The following is a 21,601-nucleotide window of genomic DNA, read 5'->3' as shown; positions in this document are numbered from 1 at the left end:
TTCTCTTCAGTTGTGTCTAAGAGCAGAGTTTGACCTTAAAGGTAACCATTTCTGTATCTTGGCTACTGAGAGTTCAAATCGGTTGCCTACTTATGGACATCTGTTGCCATTAGAAAAGTCTTAGCATACCTTGCCTGATCACTGGCTGTGACGCCAGAAGGTGTGGGTCTCCTGTAGTGCTGTGTCATAAGGGCATCTACAGTATCTACAGGTGGGCACCAGGATTGGGCCCCGTGTAGCTGGTGTTCATTGAGCAATATAGATATCTACTCCCCACCATTTGTTCTGATGCTCCATGTGTTTACAGCAAGGACTCCTACATTTTCTCTTAATTGGGAGACTGCTATGGAAGAGCTGGGGCTTTCCTTAGTGGAGGGTGGAGAAAATATGTTGACAGGCTGGTTTTAGAGGACACACAGCAGGATTGTCCACGAGACAAGGTGCAGAAGACTGGGATACGCAGGAGGCAGGTCCTCAACAATCCTCAACACTGCAGGATCCTACAGCATGAGGACTGAAGATTCTGCAGTCTGAAGTTTGTATGTCAAATTCTTCATTGGTTCGTCACCCAATGAGCCAATCAACATAAACCAGCATTTATATCTGTATTTATAAACTGATGTGGTTTTCTCTTGGTTTCTGTTACTGTAATGATTAAGGCGACAAAATCCTTAGGGAGATGAACATCGTGCAGTGCTTTAGGGATGTGAAGATTGCTAGCAGAACAGCTTGATCAGAAATTATATAGATTCCAGAATTAAATTATACTGATGAATGCATTGCCATTCCATTACTTACCTCCCGCCCAGTGGTTTGACGTATAGAGAGGGAAGGTGCTGATGCACTCGTGTTGCTAAGAGAAGCTCCATTGTCATGGTCTGTGAAGACCAGTTGCATGACAAAACATGTGCCCATAGCAGGGAAAGATCTAGGAGCTATTACTGAAAATGTTAAAAGGGAAAGGAAGTGGAGATGCCAGTGTTCCTGCAGAGAAAAATTTCATTTGTTACCCAAACATACTCATCTGCCACACTCTGTGCAATCTCTGAGTAGTGGCTTCATCGAAAGGCAGCATTTGAAGCTCACAGTGCTTGGGCATGAGCTAACACTTCTAACTCTGCATAGGAATCCCTTTTAAAAGCTGATGTAGAGCTGGATTTCTGAAGTATAGCAGCCAGCCATTGAAGAGGCACCCGCTTTCTTTTTCAGTTTTCTCATTATATTGATATGAATTTCTGCGTTCCTTTCTGGTAATACATAATGTGCTCATAATGTCTCCTATTTGTCTGACAGTTCTTTCCTGTTTATATCAAAATTACTCGACACAGTAATAATTCATGATTAATGCAGTTACAAATGTGAGCAATGCTGGGGGATCCAGAAGCATTAATAGGATGCTCTGGAGACACACAGTTCACAAGAAGCTTGACCAATTGGAAGTGAATGGGCTGTATTGTGTTTGTAACAGGCTGGACTGCACGAATTTTCCAATCCACATGTGCAGCTCCTTGTTTTCAATATCTGAAGATGACGGTTACATTCTGCAATACTAAATACCACCCTTTTCTGTCTCAAATTCGAGAACATTAGAAAATAAAGGAAATGCAGAGCTATCGGTGAATTTTTCTAGCTAGCATCTTAATTAACACCAGTCATCCACCAAAGAGGAACGTGTTTTTAATATCTGATTGCAACAGGGAATAACTGCCATGGAACTGAGCGCCTTACTAAGATAAGGCAGGTGCTGCTGCTTGTGTGCTAGTAATCTGATGATGGATTTAATAGCAGTTTTTATTGGTACATGTCCCTTTCCTGCTCCTGGGCTATGCTTTGTCACCCTCTTTCCCTGCCCTCCTGTTCAAGCTTAGAAGAAGCTGGGTAAGAAAAATCAAACGGAGAGGCAACACAGCTTCAGGGATGGGTTTGGTTCGGGTGCTTTGATCATTGGGGTGAGCCAGTCTTTCAGAACCGTGTAGTCACAGTGGAAGGTCGTGAACTGAGGGGGCAACTGCTGGAGTGGGCTTTCCCAGCCAGGCAAAACGAAGTCGTGGCTATGTTCAGTGAGAGTTTTCCCAAGATTTTGGAAGTCGACCCTTCACGAAGAGAATGAAGGTGATCGTAGCAACCTGGCTTCAGCCCCAGGGGAATGCTCACCAAGGCTGGGTTTTTCTTAGGGGAAAGATCTCTTCCTCTCTTCCCCAGTTTGGCTGAATTGAGAAAGAAACGATTCCCTTTTTTCTAATTCTGATTAACACAAAATTGTCTTCATTTTAAAAATAAGCTGATGTTTGTCTCCATAGTTTTTGCTGTCTGAAACCCTTTGCTAAATTCAGTGAGGAGAAAATGAGACCACTGACACCCCCCCCAGCTGTTTTAGCTTCTTTACAAACGGAGGACAGCTTTGCTCTGAGCTGTATTCTAAAGGTGCTCCACAGACCTCCCTGGCAGCTGTTATGGACATGGAGACAAAATGCTGCTATCATGTCTGAGGGAAGTTTTCTGATGCCACAGCCTGCTGGGTCTGCCCTTTATTAGGCCTGGCGAAACTGTGGGCACTCAAGCAGCAACATCCAGTTGTCCAGCAGACCTAAGGAAACCTGCAGGCTGCTGTCCCGCTTCTGTAAATGCAACTGGAAATAGGATTTCTCTGCACCGAGAGAAGTCTCTCCTGAGACATGATGAGAGCTCCAGTTCCTCCCTGAAGACCATTGCTGGAGGTAAGCACCACCACCATTATCTGGTTTGTGAAGGCCAGATGAAGAACTTACACAGGCCATCATAGTGTTCCCAAACCCTTAAATGCTTTCAACTGACCTTGAAATGTGAAGGAAACCTGTGATTATGGATGTGAAGGGGCAGAATTAAAGCACATAACAATGATAAAGTGAACCCAAACATCCTGCTCTTGGGGGAAAAAAAAAAAAAATCTGTGCCTATGAGTTTATACTGAAAATGCTGCTCTTCTGCAAAATAAGTCATATCCAAAAGGAAAATGTAGGGGGAGAAAAGAGGGTTTGGGTACCTCTGGGCAGAATAATGTTGAAATTATTTTTTTTCTTGTTGTTGAGTGGAAGGCCTTAAATCCTTCAGACCCACCTTGGCAGTTTCCGAGTGGAAGCAGAGATGTGTGTCACATACTGCTGGGGGTGGGAGGGCTGCTCATTCGGGGGGGTGAAGGGCCACCATGCACAAGATGGTTCTGCTTTGCATGGCCTCCAGAGTTTGGGGGTGGTGGACTCGCGTTTGGTTTTATTCTTACAGCTACGAAGTTTATTAAAAGGTTTTCAGGAAACTTTCAGCTTAGATAATCTTGCCTGTGTTTGCTTATGTTGTAGTTTAGAGGTATGAACTGCTGTGGTCATTTTAAGTGCTAAGTCAATTGCCAAAATAATGATTTAAATCATAGCATTATTACCTACGTGTATCCAACCTCATTAAAAAATTAAAGGCAGTTTTCTGTTACAAAGTTATTCAGTGGTTATTTTCTGAAATTCACTGTGTGGTATAAAGGTGTTAAAGCCTTACAAAGCTGTTGGCCTCGAGTCTGGCAAATGGGTCGAGTCTTACTTCATGTTCCTGAAGTAGGACTTGAGGTTAAAAATTTGTTAAAAACATTAACTGTGGTAATTTATGAAAACCACAAAATGAAACCAGTCTGCTCTGATGAACAAATGAATTGAAAAACAAAGGAAACAAAATACATGAACAGCATTCAAATAACTAGGACATTTCTTTTGCTTTATGACTTGTGAGACATTATCAATGAAATTGGGGAAAATTGATTTAAAATACATAAAAGCAAATGTTGATTGTTCCCCCCCTGCAAAGGTGCGCCTTATTTGTGTCTTTCATCCTACTGGCATTTCTACCAAATGAATGCCAAGCAGTTCAGCTGGCCAAGATGGGGCAATACTTGATTAAAAGGCGTGCGTGATCGCTTGTCCGGACTCTGGCATCCCACTTTTGCTTAATGAACGTCTCATCCTCTTGCGCCCTGTTTTTCCTGCCCGAGGGACTTCTCTGTCACCGCGTGGCATTGCCAGCATCTGCCTCGCGTTCCTTCCCTGGGAGGGGAGTGAGTTTTGTGAAGCCTCTCTTGTTTTACTGAGGTTTTTGGCAGCTGCTTGTTTTCTAAATGGAAGTGCCGGCAAGGGGCGGCCGTGGCGGGAGGGGGCTGCACTGCTGAGGGTGCCTGGGGTCCCAGGCTGCCAGGGCCGGAGGGAAGAGGACCGCTCCTGGAAGGATGCGCCTCCTTCTCCCTGCGCCTGGCTGGGGTGATGCCGGGGGTGTCTGTCATGGAGCTCCCCAGAGGAGCGTTCAGCTTGGTGCCAGGTGATGGGAGGACCGCAGAGGTCAGGACAAAAGACTTTGTGCTCTGGCAGTCGTTCGCAGCCTGTCTGGCAGCTCTCGCCCAGCCACCCCGGGCGTGTGTCCTCCCGCCTCCCTGTCCTGGGCTTTCTGCCACAGCAAGAAGACAGACCGTGACTGGAAGCCGAGGACAGGGCATCGAGGCAGGGAAGGACCGACGGCTCGCCGTCTCGGCCTGAGAAACACAGAAGATGGGGGCTCGAGAGCCTCCGGGCCTGAACCGGTTTCTGCCAGCAGCTGCTGGAGGGGTGACTGAGCGGGGAGCCGGGAGGTGCGCAGATGGGCAGAAACCAGCAGCGGGCATCGACCCGCCAAGCTGGACCCTCACCACCAGGAGCAGAAGGTCCGGAAGCGGCGTCGTGGGCAAAAACCAGCTTCCACAAACTTCCCTGCTCATCCTCTTCACTTCACAAGCTCTTTATCCTTCCTGAAGTGACAGTATTAACTATGTCCTGTGTCTCTCGGAAATTTTACCTTCTCTGTCGTGTTTGCTCACGTCGCCTTCTCCTCCTCTCCTCCCACGTCTTTTTTCTGCCTAGAGCTATCTGTGCTCATCTCTCAGCAATCATTTTTTCCAGTTAGGCGACGCTAGCTTTTGTAGCTTCTGACCTCCTGTTCTCGGCACTTCTACCCCTCGTCCTTTTCTGTTTCGTTTCTTTCCCCTCAAGTGATTTGCCTTGCAGCTATTTTTAACATTATGCACTGTTTGTACTTACAGTGGTTTGATTCCTCCCATTCTTTAATGACATTAATAGCACTTACTGATGCCAGTTTCAGTTCTGTGCTCAATTTCTCTTCATTTCCCGAGACCTAATAGACGAGTGCAAAATTTCTTCACGAAAACTGTCATCTACAAGTTTTCACAAACCCCGGGGCTGTTTCCACAGTGGCAGCGGGAGGCCTCCAGCACATATTAGTCACAGTGACTTCCCCCCCCTCCTCCCCGTTCTCAAAGTTATGGAGATGTGCTCCCGTCACCCACATGGCCGGTGTGGGGTGAGATCCTGGCTGAGGCTGGTGCCTCGTCTGGTGGCGTGGATGGAGGTGAGACCTGATGCAGAACACCAGCTCCTCCCTCACCTATACACTGCTGGTTATTTTGATGTTACAGTGCTATAGTCCTGCTGAGAGCACCAACTAATTCAAATTTATGCTCCCAGATGACCAGTTCCAGCTCCTCCACCTGCTGGGGATGGATGGAGGGCTGAGACTCTTGGGCACTGTGGCTGTAGGCATCATTCATGCTGATGGGCTGGGCATTGCTGTTGGGATTTGGTTTGAGATCGACACCTCAGGTCAGCGTCTGAGCTCCCTTCACAGCCGGCAGAGACCGGGGCGCTGGGCCCGCAGGAGCAGGCGGCTGGCGAGCCACGGGCTGTTTACGTTTGGTCGGTGTTGCCTGGGTCTTCTGTGGCTGGAGAGGGAGCTTGGGCACTGCCACCCCAAGCCCCGCTCCCCAAACGCCTTAGTTTCTTCCTGCACAGCCATTAACTTGCACTGCTTTGAACAGCAAACATTTCCACAAGGAATTAATAATATGGGGTGCCTGGCACTGACCTGGTTTTGGCCACGGTGAGACCGAGCGTGGGTCTGTGTGCAGCCGGGGCATCCTTGGGCTCCCCAAACTGCTGCTCACCGCACCTTGTCTCCCAAAATCAGCCTCGCCCTGCTGCTCCTGGCATCCTCCTTCCCATATTTCTTCTACTGGTAATTGCTTTTACGATATGTACACTGGCACTCACTTCTGTCTGAGGCCATCTGAGCTTTGCTTTAGAGCCGCTGCAATATGCAGGAACGGAGCCACGGCATTAAGCGTGAAAGCTTTCTTGGCCCAGCAGGGCAGGGAAGAAGCTGCTCGGCCTTGGGATCTCATTCCCGCAGCTTTGATGGAAAGCAACGGTTGTTTCTGGAAGCTATTACAAACCCAGTTTGCAGGCTTCAAATGCAAATAAAATGTGCTTGCCTGAAATGAGATGCTGAATGACGTGATGGACCAGGGAGGTGGGACTGCATGCACCCAAGGCTTGAGAAAATGGGGAGTGGGCAGAAATGTTAAGTAAGGCATTACGTAAGTGTATAACTGATATATAACTGCATAACTGAGATATAACTGCTGTTCTGATCAAACGTGGCCAACAGAGAAGAGGTGATGTAGCAAAGCAGCAGCAAGTGTTTACAGTAGCTTTTTGCCTCATCTTAAACATCACCCTCTCTGGCTTTTTTTCTCTTTTTTCTAAGTTTTCTAAGCATCCATAGAAATATAGTTTAACATTTTCGTCTCCACCTTCTCTGCGTGAAAGCTGCGGCGCTCCGCCTTTTGCAGGACCCGGCAGCGGGCTGGATCTGTGCGCATCTGCCCTGGTTGCAGCGGGTTTCTGCCGCCGGGGAGGTGGGTCTGAGCGGCAGGCAAGGCAGCAAGTGTGCAGGAGCGCGGAGCTGCTTGACTTTGCCAGGCAGAGCAAGCAGGCCTGGGCTGCAGCCTGGTTTTCTTCAGTCTTGGCTCCTGCACCGCTCTAGATTAATGCACTTTTTGTTCCCCCCCCCCCCCCCCAAAGAAAAGTTTGGTATGAAGTCCAGACACCTCAGGGAGTGAAAAAATGGCCTCTGCTCTGACTCATCCCCTGGACGCACCGGCCCGTCTTCATGGATGAGAGAGGAAAAGCTACCTCACTGATTTCAGAGAGTCACTGAGGTGCCGCGAGCGTGGGGGAGAAGAGCTGCAGCCCCCATCGCCCCGCCGGCAGCAGATGAGCGGCACAGAGTGAGGTCCCAGGCTATAGGGGAAGCCCCTCTGCCGTGAGCGGACACATACAGGTGGTTCAGCTCCAGCTGCAGCCTTTCCTATAGCAGACAATGCCAGAAATACCAAGGGAAGGGAGTTTTCTGAAATCTTACAGGATTTCAAGCAAAAGGGTGTGTCATTTTTGGGAAGCATCAAAACTGTGATGTAAATGCAAATAAGTATGAGTGAGTACAGGCTGTTGTGGACACTGGTGAGTCCATCATGCAGAGCAGTGTATACAGAGCTATGTGAATAATTCCCTTTTTTAATTAGTTTGGAAAAAAACTGGAGAAAAAAAGTTTTGTTCTCACTCGAAGCAATTAAAAAATATCAGGTTAAAAAAAAAAGTTTTGGATCAAACTAAATATGTTGTTCAGCCTGAGAGGCAATATTTTCTTTCAAGATGGAGACCTTTCAGTTGAAGGACATCTTAAATGCACTTAAATGAAAACCAAAAAGACTGATCAAAAACGCCAGGAAGAAATTATCTTTTCTCTGACCCTTTCCTTTTATTTCCCCATTTGGTTTTTTGGCATGAACAGTCTGGAATCCACAAAATGTTTTCTTGGCATCAAATCTGTGCTTTGTGTTGGAAAAAGCTTCTTCTGGGTTTGGTGGGGGATTTTTTTTGTTTGGTTGTTTGGGTCTTTTTCCTGGCCTCTCCCTTACTGTGTGCACAGGGTAAGTTACAGCTCATTTCCCAGATTGCTTCCAGTCTCCCTTCTCCACTGGTACAGGTGAGGAGAGATCCCCTCGCTGGGGATGCATGGGGTGAAGGGGGGGCTGTAACCCCAGTGCACGGTGGAGAGGAAAGCCCGGTATCCTCATAGAGAAACGCGGAGCTGTAGCTAAAAGACATCCAAACTGGGCTCCCACACTCAATTCCTGCCTGCTTGGGTCAGGATGGAAGCCCACACCCTGCTCCAAAAAATCTTTTACTTGATTAAAAAGGAGCCTGAGAGATGGGTGGGGGGAGAAAAGAAGTAATTGGGATGCTCAGCCATGCACTCAGCACCCGAAAGGAGGGGGTCAGCTTCCGTCCGGCATCTGCGGCAGGGGGGCTGCTGCAGGCGAAGCAGCAGAGCCAGGAGGAAGAGGAGGAGGAAGGGCAAGATACTAAGGCGTGAGAAGCGGGGGGTGCCCGGGCAGGCAGCCCCGCAGGCGAGCTGGTGAGAGCGGGTCTGGTTTTCCCTGGCTGGAGCAGCTGGGCTCACCGGAGATCCCCCCCACCCACGGATGCTTCCCGTGGCACCGAGCCACCGATTTAGCAATTCCCTCAGAAGCAGATAAGTAAAATCCCATCTCTCCATCTAGACCCGGGGCAGGTGCGAGGTCGGGTGCCCGAGCAGGTCCGCAGCCTTGGCAGGAGCCACGATAACGGCCTTGGATCCCTGCGCCAAGGTGCGGCCGCTCTGTGTGCGCACACCTGCACACCCCGACACGTTAAAGCAAGCCTTTATTTGCGCTGGTCAACAGTGTTTACGGTTTCTGTTTGGTTTCGGCTCAGGCCAAATGGTGTCCACAGCCTGCCCCGGTGAGTCGGTAGCGCTGCGGATGTAAAGAGCTTGCCGCACCCTGATCTGGAAGGGCTGTTCCGGCTCCAGCAGCCGCAGCACTGCCAGCCTTTCCATGCCTTGCCCGCGGCTGGCCCCTAAGGCTTTTTGTCTGTATTATATCTTAATTGCCAGAAAATTCAGCAGGGTATTTGGAGAGTGGACAGTAATAAAAAGCTAACTTAAGGGAGTATGTTAGCTGAGTATGTTAGTTTTTTTCAAGGCATCAGTTTTGATGAAAAAAATTAATGTTTAAGAAATTCAGACTACAGGAATATAATGAAGTTACACAACAAAACCTCCAGTAAAGTATCTTTAGGGAGATTCCTGTTTGCATGAGAGTATTCACATTTAGGCAAAATCCAAGTTTTCACTAAAAATGAATTAAAAAAAAAAATCTCACACTCATAGTTGAGGAAATAACTTAAAATGAATGTGACTAGGAGTCACTTCTGCCTGACCCTCTACAAAACCTGCAGTAGCAAGGTTAATGTCCCAGTTCCCCTCAGCTCTTCCTGCTGTTCAGGTGGCACGTGTGATGGCCACAATCAGGAGAGCTGCACCGAGGAGCCCGGCCGCCCCGAGGGGTCCCAGCTGGAAAAGACGTGCAAGATGGGGGCGACTGGCCGCTTACGCAGCAGGTACCTGGTTGGGTTTTTTCCTTTTTTCCTTTTTTCCATCAGCAGGGTGGCCAGATGGAGGGCAATTTTAAGCTTCTGTCTTCCTCGTCCTCCTGGCACGAGGATCTCCTGGTAAGAGGACAACCAGCTCTGGCCCTCCGGCCCCGACCTCGGGGACACGGCCGCTTGTCCTGACAGCCCAGTAAAAGGGTGTCCTGTAACGGAGGTCCATCGGTGGCACCTGGTGTGATTTTTGGCAGAATCTGCTCGCCATCTCCAGCCACGGAGTACAGAGCCGCGTCCGTAGGCAGCGAGGTGGGTGACACCCCCACCAAGGGAGCACCTCCAGGCAAAAGGCAGTGGCATGGCCAAAGCAGCGCAGGGGGAGAAAGCTGCGCCCGAGCTCGGGTCCCTGCGGCCAGGTGGGGTCAGAGCGGCCGCACGCCCCCAACCACGGCCACGGAGGCACCCACCCCTGGGGCTGGGTGCTCTGTGGGGAGCAAGTGCTGTGGCTTGGGCTGCTGGAACGGGCAGGAGGCTCTCGGGGGGCCTGCCCTGCTCCAAAAATCGGCGGGCAGTGACAGGCAAGGTCTGCCGGGATGGGTTTTGCACGTGCTTGATTTTCAAGAGCGTGCTGCGGAAGGTCCGTGGGCTTGTTGTGTTAATCTTAAGTCCGCTGGGATGAGTACAACAGCACTGTAGTGCCTTGTATAAAATGGCTTGCTCTTTTAGTTCAGGTTTGGGGGGGTTTTTTGAGGTGTTAAAATATTTCTACAAAGCCTTTTGTTGCAGCTGCAGCGTTCTATTTCCTTCTCCTGATATCTGAAACTGCTGGGAATTTGCATAGCAAGTGCGTGTGATACATGGCTGCAGAGAGGACCAAAACTCAGCAGTATTTGTTTGATAAAGCAGCAGCTTCCCCCAAACCAGGCAGAGGGAAATTGCTGTCCACTGAATTGATGGATAACATCCCCCCGCCCAGCATGGGGTTCATCACTGTTTCTCTGTAATTTGCAAAGTGCTGCATCCCGAGGACCATCTTTTCTTCATCAAATGCTCAAAACATTATTTGATATTTTCATGTAAAACCAAGCATTCCTGGTCTGCACATTTTGAAAATAAGATGTCTATACTGTTGTGGAAACACGGACCAGTTTCATCTCAGTCTGGCTATACCTGTTCAATGCAAGCCCTACTTAGCTTGGTTCTTCTGCCAAATTACTCTGTTTTCTCTCCTCCCTTTGTTTTCCCCAGGCCACAGAGGGGTCTGACCTAAAGCCTCCCATGCTGGGAGCTGAGGGTGACCTGACCTGGGGCCGCTCATGCGTTGCTGCTGGTGGACACGGCTGGGCAGGGGCCGGGGGGGCGGCTGCATCCCTCAAGTGTCACGGTTTTGACTCCCACCGACGTGTAATCATTAACCTCCCCGGGGCCGCGCTTGCCGGCGGTTTGCAGGGAGTCCTTGCTCCCGCCGCTGTCCCACCGGGGCGGCGACTGTGGCACGTCAGAGGTTTCCCGTCCCGGCTTGGCAAGCCCTGGCTCGCCGTGGCGAGTCGTAGGTGTTTGCGTGTGGGCGTAACCTGTTGGCGTGCCTCTCCCCCAAAACGTGCCTGGGGACCCCCCTTCCCACCCGCTTCCTCGGGCTTCCCGGTACACGCAGGGGTGTCCCTCCTCTGAAACCCATGCGAGCGCTTCACCGCTTGCAGCCCGTTGCCGGCCCGGTAAAGCAGCCTTACACCCCGGTGCAGGGCCGCGGCGCTGGCCGGTGTTTGCCGCAGATGCCGGGATGGCAAAGGAAGCTGCGCCGCGCTGGGCACAAGCGGCTCTTGGGTACAGGGCAGGCGTTCGGGGTTTTTTTAGAGCTGATGGCGGCGGGTTTTGGGTACAACCTCTGCGGGGATAATTCTCTGTGTCACTTTTTAAGAGCGACTTATTTTTCTGCTAGTTTTTCCACGGTGGGCACCCAGTTAAGGTCGCTCACCGGGGCATCCTGGCATCGATGGCCCCACCGCCGCCTGTGTGTGGGCTGTGACACCCGCTCAGCAGGAAAAGCCGCCTGGCTTTTCCTCGGGGAAACCCCCCAAAACCCAATGCTGCCTTCCCTCCAGCACAGGGCCAGTGGGCCGGAATGGGCTGTCTTGCAACACGATTTCCTACGCTCCTGCAAATGATGAGATAAACCTTCAACAGGAAGGAAATACAGGATAAAACAGACACTTGGTGATCCCCAGCCAGAAGCATTTGGGAAGACAGACCTGAGCTGTGGTAGGTCAGTCACCCGAGGTAGCACTGCAAAGCAAATAATATTGATTAGTTTACAAATGGAGAACCCAAAACCATTTTGGAGATGCAGATGTGCAAATACATGCCTATCTAAAGTGAGTATTTAATTTTCCACTAATAAATTTAGGAAGCCTGCAGTGAGAGCTGGCCTGAACTCAATAGATTGTACTTGCCTGAAGGCAAAGGCAGTATTTTGATAAGTGGGTTACGTTCAAATGGTTAATAATACTCTGAACTGCTCAGCTGAGGGGAAGGGTTTCACTTCTTGTGAGAAACTCCTTTGAAATGATGTCATTTTGTGTCCAAAATACACATACTTTTGAGCCATACCTGCTTTTGTGGCTGCACCATTGGCCATCCCAGCTGATGCAAAGTTAGGTGAAATGCAGCAAATTTGGGCAAGGGACTGAGGGGGGCCCTGGTCACAGAAGGGCACATCTGCTGGAGGGAGTGCTTCAAGTACCCCTGTCTGCTCTTCAAAACAGACTGGCTTTGGAGGTGAAAACATTCAGTTCCTCAGTTTGCCGTATCAAAGCAGAGTTTTGGAGGATGGGTGAAGACCAAGCAAAGCCTCTGGGTTTCTGTTATTGGCACGCGCGTCGCCGAAGGAGAGGGAGCGCGGCGGCGGTGTGCGGGAACCGCTGGTCGCCGCCATCAAAACGTGAGGCTGCGCTGACCGCACGTGGTGGTGGGGCTGCGCCCGAGCTGGTGAGGTATTTCGGCCCCTCTTGGACACGGGTGGGAGTGAGAGGCCAGGCCACCCCCAGCTGCGTCGGGGGGAGCCAACGTCTCGCTCGCCTTTTGGACCAGGGCAGGCATCACGCCACGGCTTGCTCGCAAAACAAGGATGCCTCAGTGTGCCTGGTCTTGCACGTGCCACCCCGGTGCTGCGGCTGGGCACGCGTGTCTGGCTGGTCCTGCACCGGTCCTGCGTGGTGCGGCAGGGACACCCAGCTTCTGGGGGGCGATGGTACCCCGTGGGCATGGAGGGCCACCGGGCACTGGCGTCCCCTCGTCGGGCAAAGCCATGCACAGAGACGGGGGCAGAGGCGTTCCACCCCCCTGGGGCCTTTCCTTATTTGTTTCAATCATGACAACATGATTTACTTTATCTATAAATATCCCTCTGCACAGGGAATAACGCGCCAGATGACATTTTCCAGATGGTCTCATGTTCATGGGTGAGGCAATCCCCTGGCATCATTAGAAAAGGGAAAATGCGATCTGCGAACCCGCACACCATTTCGCAAGCAACTTTAAAATAATTTTATGTCCATCCCTGCTCTCAGGACAGAGCAGAAGGAGTCCGTTCCCCGTGTTGTGACATGTGTTGCAATTCCCCAGCTGAGACCCAACACCCCGCGAAATCCACACACTACCAAAAAACTGTCCGGCAGACTAGGGTCGGTGGCCTTTCTTCTGCCTTTTTTTCCCCCTACCCTTTTCTTCAGAAAAATGCTTTTCCTTAAAAGTGTGGGGGGATTTGAGGGATAAGAGACAGAAAACTTTGCTGCTGTTCCTTATTATGGGGTTTGCTTTCTTTTTAATTTCTTAAACTTGCTTCAAGACTAAGAGCTATTCAAGGCAATCATTTAAAAGTTACCATTGCAGTTCAGAATGCCCTGTATTTTTTCAAGGCCTTTGGAAGGAGCATCCTGACCAGGCAGCGCCGGTGGACCGTGCCGTCGTTAGCTGCCATTAAGTTGTTCAGATGAAGCAATGTGCCTCTTGTAGCCGGACAGGCAGGATCACCCAGGTGTGCCGTGAAGCTCCTGGCCGGCTTCCCCAGGAGCCCGGCGATGTCCCTGCGGGTCGGGCTGGCTGCACGGCCGGGTGAGAGCCAGAGCTGGAAAGCAGGGCGCCGTGGGAAGGGCTGAGTGGGAGCATCCCACACAGGACCCGGGTACCCGCTGGGCGCCCAGGGGTGCGTCAGCGGGGTACATCTGCCTGCTGCGGGCCGGTCACTCAGAAAGAGCTTGGAGCAACCGGATCAGCTCCATGGGTAGGTTCCTGCGCGTGGATGTTACCCCGTGGAGGAGGGACAGCCCATCGGAGCGGCGAGGAGACCCGGGATCTGGAGCGGAGGGGAGCAAGCAGAATTAGCCAGGTGCATCGTACAGGTGTGCAGCAGCTTCGTGCTGACTGCGGGAACTCAGGGCACTAGATGCAGCGTGCAGGCCAAACCCTGGTCTGGCAGAATGTCCAAATATTTTGTGCAAATCCAAACACAGTTTAAGTTTTTACTGCAACGATGTATTGATCGGTTGAGTTATTGGGGAAAAAAAGCAGGAGGTGAGACAATAGCTTGAAACAAGCACCCCCCCCAGTAAGTCCCTCCAGGTGGCCGAGATCCCACCTCTAGGCTTCCAGCCAGGACACGAACCTTGTTCTGACATTAACATGCAGAGCCATCGGCATCTGAGAGAAATCCTTACTGACCAAAATTAGGAAGCTACTAGCTAGGAACCAAAGGTGTCCGAGCACCTGGAATGATTTAGGTATCCCCAAAGCCCCAGGAGGGCACGAGTGGTCTCGACGGCTGTTTTTACGTGTTAGTGGAGCATGTAAGAGCACAAGAAGGCAGCTCTGGCCCCAGTGATCGTGACAGCTGACAGCACTCGCTCCTGTACCTGATGTGCTGGCAGCCACGGGCGTGTTAAGAGGCTCCCCCGGGTCAGCTCTTTCGGGAGCTGCTTCCCAGGGCTCTGCACCTCCGTGTCTGGCAAAGGCAGGGGCCGGGAGCAGGCGACGTGTAAGCGAGGGCGGACGCTGCTGGGGGACAGCACCCGGACCGCGTGCGCCGGCGGTCACCAAACCCTCGCTTCCCCACTGATCTCTGTGCCGTTGCTTATCCCAGTGCTCTCATCGCTACCTGTGCGGCAGCAGCACCGGGGTTTGGGGATGGTTCTCCCATCCCAGGGAAGCTGGCAGGGCCATTTCCAGCTGCAGGAGCAGGTATGTTGTGGGGCGGCCATCCCCTCGGCAGGAGGTCTGGCCACGGGCAGCAAGCACTGCCTCGCCACAGCCTTGGCCCTGGAGTTGAACAGAGCAGAAGGGGTGTAAAACACAGGAGAGGCTTTGCCTGCCATTTCTGTTTAAGAAGAGGAGCCCTGAAAGCCCTTAGGGTGCAGGGAGGGTGCAGAGAGGGCACAGGGAAGATGCACCAGGAGAGACCGACCTGCCCGGGCTGCAGCTGCCTGCTCTCCGCGCCGGGGTGTATTGCCAACTCATCCACTTTGGAAAGAGCTGAAGCGGCCTTTTTTTAGGACCTGTGCCTTTACTCATGGAGTAAAAGGGCTGGGAAGAGGCCAGCACAGGGGCCATGCTCTCAGCAAACGATGCCTCCAGCTGGGAGATCTCTGCTCTCAGTGCTGATTTATGGCAGGGAAGTCCCTACTGCCGCTGCTCCCAGGGCCAAGTGTTGCATCAGAGCCAAAATTAGAGTTGTGGCTCCCGGCGATCCTGGCATTTGCCGCCTTAGACACTCTTGAGGAAAATGTGGAGAGGGTATGAGTTTCTACTGCCCCCGCCACCCCCGCCCTTGGAGATGGACATCACAGCTTGGGAAAGGTCCTCTGAACTTCACCTGCCCGGGACACGCGCAAGCGTGGCCTCTCCAGCTGACCGTCCCCAAACCGCTAACACCACTGCACACAGCTCTGCTGTTTTTAGCTTCATTTTATTTTAGGTTCATTTTATTTTAGTTAACCGACTGCGGATTGGCTGTTATTTTCGCTCTGAAGCCAGGGAAAGCAAAAATTTGCAATGCTTATCGAGGCTCCCCTGACCGCCGCAGCTCTCCAAGCGAGCTGCCTGCGGTGGGCGAGCCCTGAGTGGCAGCAGCAGCTTTGGGGAAAGCGTGGGCACCTTCTGTTTGCACCGACCGCAGCTTCACAGCGCAGGGGACGTCTGCCGTGCAAGAGTCTCCTAAGCTGGCCCCAAGGCTGTGCCTGCTCTGGGCTCTTAACCCAAGCAAATGTTTTCCCAAGAAAGGGAGTGCCTGTCTTCCCAGGGCTGGGAGGCCGCGGTGCCAGGAGCCCTGCAGTCATGGCGGTGTCATGAATTCCTAATCCTCCCCTGCCGTTGTAAGCAATGATGTTTTTCCTTCTCTCTCTGTTGTACCAAGGGCTTAAGGCAGACCTGTCTGCTGTTAGCGGTGAATACACGAGTTAGTTACTCCTGACCAGTTGGTAAGAGCAGCGCGGTCCTGCCGTGTTTACTGATTCTATGACTACAGCAGAAAACCACTCTGGTTTTCATGCCTGCTCCTCCTTCCTCATCAACTCAGAGGTGGCTAGGACACGTGATTAGAGGAAATGGCAAATATTACCCATGGGCTACCAATTCTACTTTTCAAATTAAAACCAAATGAAATTAAGCCCGACACAATACCCAGGAAAGACATTGGGATTGTTGAAAGACCATTAAGCTTTAAGGAGAAGATGAATTGCAGAAAATATTACCTAATCAACGGCCTGCTGGCGACCAGGAAAACCTCAATAAATATCAGCAGTTCTGCGTGTGAACAAAGGGACTCTATTTCACTAGTTAAATACTTACTTTAAACTTGATAAGTGCTGTGTGTTGGCATTGGTTGTCTCAGGGGGAGTGAAAATCTTCTGTGACTGTGCTTTTCGTGGTATTTTGGTGGGTCTCTTAACCCTGCTGTCATGCCCCATCCTGGAGCTGGATGGATTTCACTGGGGCCGAGTAATTTCTGGTTTGTGGGCTTTTTGGCTTATACAGCACCTCTAGTACATGGCTAGGTCACTGCTTAAGCACCTGCTAATCCTTCAGACTCAGGCTCTGGCCTCACGCTCAGGAGCCTGGAGCTCTGCCCAGCCGGACCAGCAGGGACCGAGGTGGGACTGAGGAGGGATACTGCTGACGGGAAAACAAGACAGCTCCTCTGGAACTAGCCCAGACAAACGTCAAACCCTTTGCAACACACAAAGAAGTGGAAAACCCCCTCTATTACACAATATTTCTGTGAGCTGGCTGACGAGCATGAATGTACCCACGCCTATTCCCCTACTTGAGTCTTTTTTGCCTGTAGAAGTTAACTTCGGTGGCCCAGAAATCTGTCAGTCCTGCGCTGCTTTCAAATTGCTACAGGTTTCATATCAAAATGGTACATCTACTTCAAGTCAACAGGAAACTTTTAGATTAAAACGTCCAACTCCCCAAAGCCCAGCACTCAGACTAGACCATCCGCTTTCTGGAAGGTGCATTAGGACCTCGAGGGAGCAGCCCCAGATCAATAACTAGCCAGCCAGATTTTTTGCAAATGGACCTTCGGCATCTGCCTATGTTTATAGTCCTAAATGTATTTTACTTCCAAATAGCCTCAGAGTAAAGAGTAATTCACATTTGAAGTGTAATATTTAACTCAACAAATACCCTTAAACCCCATGTTGAACAAAGGAGTAGCAGAGGACTTCATTAATGACCTTTATTTTTGTAGGAACACAGTGGTCAGTTGTTTTTAGGACCACCCTCACCGTCTTAATTACATCTATGCCCCATGGTAGGTTTAGGTGTGAAAAACAGGAGTACTTTATTGCATGCTGCACTGGACCTGGGAAATGCTACAACTGCTTTCCTTATGTTAGGAAAACTCCGTGTTACGCCTGTGGATGGTAATATTAGTCTGATAAGCGGTAAGCATTAACAAATACATGGAAACACAGGGTCAGGGGAGAGTCAAACACTGGGTGTTTGTGACTTAATCTTGGTGCCCAGATCAGAATCACCTGATTTATGGGAACGGGCAACTCTTTCCAACTACAGCTTTACAGATTTGGGCCCTTATTATTAGCCACAAAATTTGCCCTAGAAAACCATTGCTATAATCGGTGGAGTCAGTCTGGGATTTTCCAAGGATCTGGGGTTTTCTGACATTTCTTTCAAACTGGCCTTCTGGCAGGAAGGAGTGAATTTTAGTGAATATCAAAAAATAGAAGAAAATGTGGTGCAGGGAAATAAAGATGGACAAAAATTTTCCAAATTTGACACTTTCTAAGCAAATATTTTCCCTCCAACTCAAAACAATTATTCCTTTTGAAACATTATTTGAACTTTGAGTTATTTAAATACGATAGAAATTAAAATTATTTGATACAATAAGCACAAAACTTTTAAATATGATCCAACCCAATGTGGAGGTGAGTATTAATTCAATACTCTTTTACTTTGGACTTGGGCCAGGGAAAGCTTTTGCAATCTCAGGCTCCTATAGAGTGGGAAAAAAAGTCCTTGATTTCCACTACTCAAATGTTGCCAGCTGTTCCTGCGGCTCCCCTGCAGCCAGCTACAGATACATGGGCATCATGCTTACTGATTCCTGTCCAGAGTGAGCTTGGCCGGGTAGAAAGCTGAAGCAGAGATGTGCTTGGCCCATTTTTGTGCAAAGCAGATGGCTCCTGGCCTTTTGTCCAGCTGAAGGCTCTTACACCTGTGGTAGTACATCTCCCTTTGGGTTTAAATTACGTAGCAGCCACCCTGCCTTCTGCCTGAAGGTACCGCGCTGTTCCAATTTCTCTCTGATCACATCTTCACTTCTAATCCGCTCGCTGGACACAGCGTTTACTGTCACGCTTGACTCAATTGGCAAAATTTATCAGAGTGCCTCCCTCGTTGGTGCATACTAATCAATAAATATGATGACGTCCTAACAACACCAAGCTAATGCTTCTAAAAGGATTTATTTGTATCTGCCAACTTCATTTAAAAAAAAAAAAAATCTCTTGGTAGAGGCTCAGCAACTTCATTTCAAGGGCCGAGTGTCTGCTAGCAAAACCATTCACTGTGGTTTTTTTTTTCTTCTTTCCTCTCACAGAAATTTGATCAAGAAAACGCAGCAACAGGAACACACTCCAGTTTCGCTTGTGTTGTGGCTGATTGGGAATACCATCCCTTTGGCACCGTAGCACAAAAAAGGCAGGTGGTTTAAGGGTCTCAGTCTGCAATCTAGCTCCTATCAGGAGAAGACCGGACAAGGGCTGGCGGCTGCATCATGAGAGGGTTTGATCTGCTTTTCCGAAGAGAGAAGAATGCTTCTGGTTTGCTTAAAACCAAAGCCAGAAGAGACAGCAGGAGTGAAGCCAACAGCTGAGGTTGAAAACTGGGAGGAAGGAGAGCAGATGCGGGCGTCTTTCAGCCCGGCCACTCAGTCACCGTCTGCAGCCCCTGGGGACGAGCCACCCCCTGATGCGAGCCCGTGAGGAGCTGCCGGACGGAAAGGTGGGAGCAGCGCTGCACCAGACATCTCCGGTGCCAGCCGGAGGCAGGCCTCGGGCAGGGAAACACAGCCCCGAGGGCAAGGCAGAGCCCTCGGTTATGCCCATTTACCACTTCGGGCGTTTCAGCTACACAGACATCTAGGCTACAGCCTGTGCATCAAGGAAAAGGTATGTACAACAGCAGTAAAGCATGTATAATATCTGGGAGACTGATACCACGAGGGCTTAGTGACCCCGCTGGCCATCTTCCTTCCCCCTGAACTGCATGCAGGTGACCCAAAGCCTCTGGCATGTGCTGCTTCTTCAGCCCCCATGAACAGACATGTGTCCTTCCTCCTCCTCCCACCCCGCTCCCCATCGGGATGTTACGATCTCCTTGCTGAGTGCCAGCCACACCACACCCTTCTCCCTCCCCGCCTTCGGTAAGCCGTTTACTTATTTCCCAGGCTAAGACACCGGTGCCGTAATTACGTGTCTTTCAGAGGAATAATTTTTGCATATGCTCCTGCCAGCACCTGACGCACAGACCTTTCCAGCAGCAGGACTCAGCCCTGGCTGACAGCTCGCTGGCTTATTTTGAAACAGGGATGAAGATGAAGCCACCTGTAGTGTCATAGCAACCCTCCCCAGCGGCTGTCCTCTCCCAGTTCAAACCGAAGCCACCTCACTGGCTGACAGACCAGGTAGGAAACTGCTCATCAAATCAAAACCAGCTGAAAGCACTTAAAAACTGTTTACTGAGGCGATTTGCAGCTGTGAAATTAGCTCACAGGCGATGCTGTTCTGCCAGGTGCTTTGAAGGATGATTTGCATGGTGCTGTGCTCTTTAGGGTGGCTGGGGTAGGTCGTTTACCTCCTCCAGCCTGTCTCGGCTACCTGAAACCCAGCGTACCCCAGCTCTGATTTGCAAGCGGGGCTGGCTGGCATCCTTGGGGTGCTCACCAGGTCATTGCCTCCTTCAAGCACGGGGGCAGCTGTGCCGCTTGCGTGTCAGCGCTTTAAGGCAAATCCAAACCAGTGGTAGTTGACACAGGGCTGTAAGCTGACAGTTCAGGAACTAATGATAAAATGGTCCGGAGGCACATGCATGATCCAAATTCTGCTGTTTAGACACGTCTGCATGTCCAGAGACAAAGACTTTACTGTCCCTGCTGCAGTAGCCCCACAGGAATTAAATCCTGGCTCTGGCAATCTTCTGGAGAGATCTCTGGGCTTCAGATCCTCCTTCCCCACTTCGTTGCCGTTCCAGAGGGTGCCTGTGTACGGCAGCGCTGCAGGTACTGCACTTGCCCTGCGCTTTTGCCCTGCCAGCTCCCGTGATGTAGCTGTTTGCCCCTGAACACACCCAGCCCAGGTTCACAAATCCCATCTTGCCTTCCCCTGCGTCCGACGCCTGCTTTCACTCAGGGACCAGGTGAGGAACAGCACCTCTGGGCTCAGCACCACGGGCTGCTGAGGGTGCTGCCCGCGCAGCTCAGAAGTGCAGAAAAACCAGGGTGGGAAGGGATCTCAGGAGGTCATCTGGTCCAAACCCTTGCTCCAAGGAGGGTGAGCACTGACACCTTCAGCAGCAACTCTGTCTCGTTAATCTAAATTCTGCTCAGTGGGGCAGACAAAAGTATCTTGAAGTCCATTTTAACTTCAAATTTGATTAAGTCCTGCTCTCATACAAGAAATGGCTTAACATTATTGGCGGGGGGGGGGGGCAGTTTTGGACTACTAAATTGTGGGGAAAATGTATTTTTTTTTAAAGCAATGTCAACATTTCTTTCATGGAAGTGTTTGTCATAGGTACACTGTTTTGTAACATGTAAATAACATACTGTATCATGGGAATCGTAAAAAACAGGGCTGGAAGGCATCTCAAAAGAGCTTGTGTCCAAGCCGTGCTCCAGGTAGGATTACGTCCATCTAAACCGTTCCCGATTATCATCTAACCTGCTTCCCAAAATCTCTGGTGATCTTCCCGTGCAATTTCCTCCACCCCATAACAGCCTTCCAGTTAAAAGTGCTTTTCTAAATGAAAGCCCACATTTCCCTCCTTTATTCGCGCTCATTAAGAACTTGTTAAGCAATCATTTGCCAGGGATAATTTGGGCAAAACTTCCTTCTGCCTGAGGGTAGATATGAAACTTGCTTTGCAACATGTAAGCAGCTCATCTGCGGGCTGCGTTTTGTTTTGGTTTGCTTTTTTTTAACTAAAATTTTCGGTTTCACGTCTTTGTTGACTCGTGTCAGCTTTGTAATCATCTGCCTCGCCGTCAAACGATGTAGGAAGCGCCCGTCCGGCCCCGCTCTTCCTTCTGCCCGCCGTTCACCAGCCCTTCGGGTCTCCAGCCGGCCTCGGGTTCAGCCCCCGCCGGCCGAGGGCCGTGCGCTGCCAACCACCGACGGGCATCCCGACCCCGCTTGAGGTATCGCAGCGTGACAACAGGTAAAATTGCGACGAAAAGCGTGGCTCGGATTACAAGCTCCCGACCGGCCGTGGGGTGAGAGGAGCAATTCCTGGAGGTGGGGGAGAGAGAAAAAGCCGTACGGCGATTTAAAATGCCTTGTTATGAAGGGAGCAAAGCTGAGAAACCCCAAAGCCACCACCCCAAAAGCAGCAGCGGCCCTGCCCAGGGAGGTGCCGCTTCCCGCGGCCGTCAGGGGAGCGATGCCGCCCGCTCCGGGGCTCGGGCGGCGCCGCCGCCGCCGGCCCCGCGTCTCCGGCGGGTAACGGCTGCGCTGCCCCGCCGGCTCCCTCCGACCCGA

General features: G+C 50.9%; 1 protein-coding gene across 1 annotated transcript in view; it reads left to right on the top strand.

Annotated features, from left to right (window-relative positions):
- The first annotated feature begins 21,262 nt into the window (after positions 1-21,262).
- Positions 21,263-21,601, top strand: part of LOC128142760 (lactosylceramide 4-alpha-galactosyltransferase-like) — a 30,237-nt gene continuing 29,898 nt past the window's right edge. Inside the window, exon 1 of the mRNA XM_052789158.1 lies at positions 21,263-21,281. The gene's annotated coding sequence lies outside the window, so the exon portion shown is untranslated. The remainder of the gene's footprint in view (positions 21,282-21,601) is intronic.

The sequence above is a fragment of the Harpia harpyja genome, chromosome 6, assembly GCF_026419915.1.
Source record: "Harpia harpyja isolate bHarHar1 chromosome 6, bHarHar1 primary haplotype, whole genome shotgun sequence".
Classification (NCBI taxonomy): Eukaryota; Metazoa; Chordata; class Aves; order Accipitriformes; family Accipitridae; genus Harpia; species Harpia harpyja.
This window is presented reverse-complemented; position numbering and strand designations above follow the sequence as displayed.